Raw genomic sequence first — 1,960 nt, forward strand, 5'->3', positions numbered from 1 at the left:
AGCTGTAAATGAATTCAACAAAGTTGTAGCATACAAGATTAACACCAAAAAATCAATTGTGTTTCTCTATACACCACAAATAAACATTTTTTCCAAAAAGGAAATTAGCAAGCAATTCCATTTTTAATAGCATATGCACTATCAAATACTTAAGAATAAATCTAACCAAGGGCAGAGCTGCGTTCCAGCCTCCTTTACCCACCATGGTTTCTCTCCGCTCCCACGAGTAACTTGGTGTAACTTGGCTCCAGGGGCTCCGCACGCCGCCCGCCACCCAGGACCCCGCCGTCGTCAGCCTCTGCCTCGAGCAGACCCCTTCCTGACGGCCCTCGCTGCGCAGGCTGGGAGGCCTCTCCGCCCTCCACCCCCACCGCGGAAAGTTAAGTTTGAAGAGGGGGGAAGAGAGAGAAACATGGACATGAAGAGGAGGACCCACCTGGAGCTGAGGAACCGGACCCCGGCAGCTGTTCGAGAACTTGTCCTGGACAATTGCAAATCAAATGATGGGAAAATTGAGGGCTTAACAGCTGAATTTTTGAACTTAGAGTTCCTCGGTTTAATAAATGTAGGCTTGATTTCAGTTTCAAATCTTCCCAAACTACCTAAATTGAAAAAGCTTGAGCTCAGTAACAATGGAATCTGTCGAGGTCTGGATGTGTTAGCAGAAAAACTTACAAATCTTACACATCTAAACTTAAGTGGAAGTAAACTGAAAGATATCAGCACCCTGGAACCTTTGAAAAAGTTGGAATGTCTGAAGAGCCTGGATCTGTTTAACTGTGAGGTTACTAACCTGAATGACTACGAGAGAGTGTCTTCAAGCTCCTGCCCCAGCTGACCTATCTGGATGGATATGACTGAGAGGATCGTGAAGCCCCAGATTCAGATGCCGAGGTAGATGGTGTGGATGAAGAAGAGGATGATAAGGAAGGAGAAGATGAGGATAAGGAGGAGGATGAAGACGGCGAGGAAGAAGAGTTTGATGATGAGAAGGATGACAGTGGAGACGAAGATGTAGAAGGGGAGGAGGATGAAGATGAAGTCAGTGGGCAGGAAGAAGAATTTGGACATGATGGAGAAATTGATGAAGATGATGAGGATGAAGATGAAGAAGAGGAAGAAAGCGGGAAAGGTGAAAAGAGGAAGAGAGAAACAGATGATGAAGGAGATGATTAATAAGACCCCAATAACCTGCAAAAAAAAGAACTGTTCAGTATTGGTTGGACTGCTGACATGGATTTGGTAGCTGTTTTTTTGTTTTTTGTTTTTTTTTTAAGAAAAAAAGAAGGTAGCTGTGATACAAACCCCAGGACACCCACCCATCCAAAGAGCCAAAGAATAGTTCCTGTGACATTCCACCTTCCTCCATTTAGTCCCTCTTGGAAATCCACCACCAAGCTTGGGGACTTCACCTCAAAAAAATTATAAGCGTTGTTAGGTTTTTGTATAAGACTTGCTGTAGCGTAGATAGCTGTGATTGGTGAGTCAACTGTCCGTGGCTACCAGTTACACCAAGATTGTAACAGCATTTTTACTTTCTGTACAACAAAGAAGCTTTGTAAATAAAATCTTAACATTTAAAAAAAAATAAAAAATAAATCTAACCAAGGAGGTTAATATTGTATATGCTGAAAACTACAAAACATGGCTGAAAGAACTTAAAGAACTATATAAACAGAATCCTGTGTCCATGGATCAGAAGACTTAACATTGTTAAGATGTCAGTATTGCCCAAAGTGATCTACAGATTCAGCATAATCTCTATTAAAATTCCAACTACCTTTCTCATAGAAATGTAAAGACCATCCTTAAAATCATATGGATTTTTGAAGAGTCTAAAATAGCCAAAACAGTCTTGAAAAAGAAGAATGAAGTTGGAGGACTCACACTTCTTGATTTCAAAACTTATCACAAAACTATTGCAATTAAAAGAGTATAGGGCTTCTCTGGTGAAAAAGCA

General features: G+C 41.3%; 1 pseudogene; it reads left to right on the forward strand.

The window, feature by feature from the left end:
• Positions 1-370: 370 nt before the first annotated feature.
• Positions 371-1,588, forward strand: LOC122686050 (annotated as a pseudogene).
• Positions 1,589-1,960: the final 372 nt, after the last annotated feature.

Source organism: Cervus elaphus, chromosome 29 (genome assembly GCF_910594005.1).
Source record: "Cervus elaphus chromosome 29, mCerEla1.1, whole genome shotgun sequence".
In the NCBI taxonomy this organism is placed as follows: Eukaryota; Metazoa; Chordata; class Mammalia; order Artiodactyla; family Cervidae; genus Cervus; species Cervus elaphus.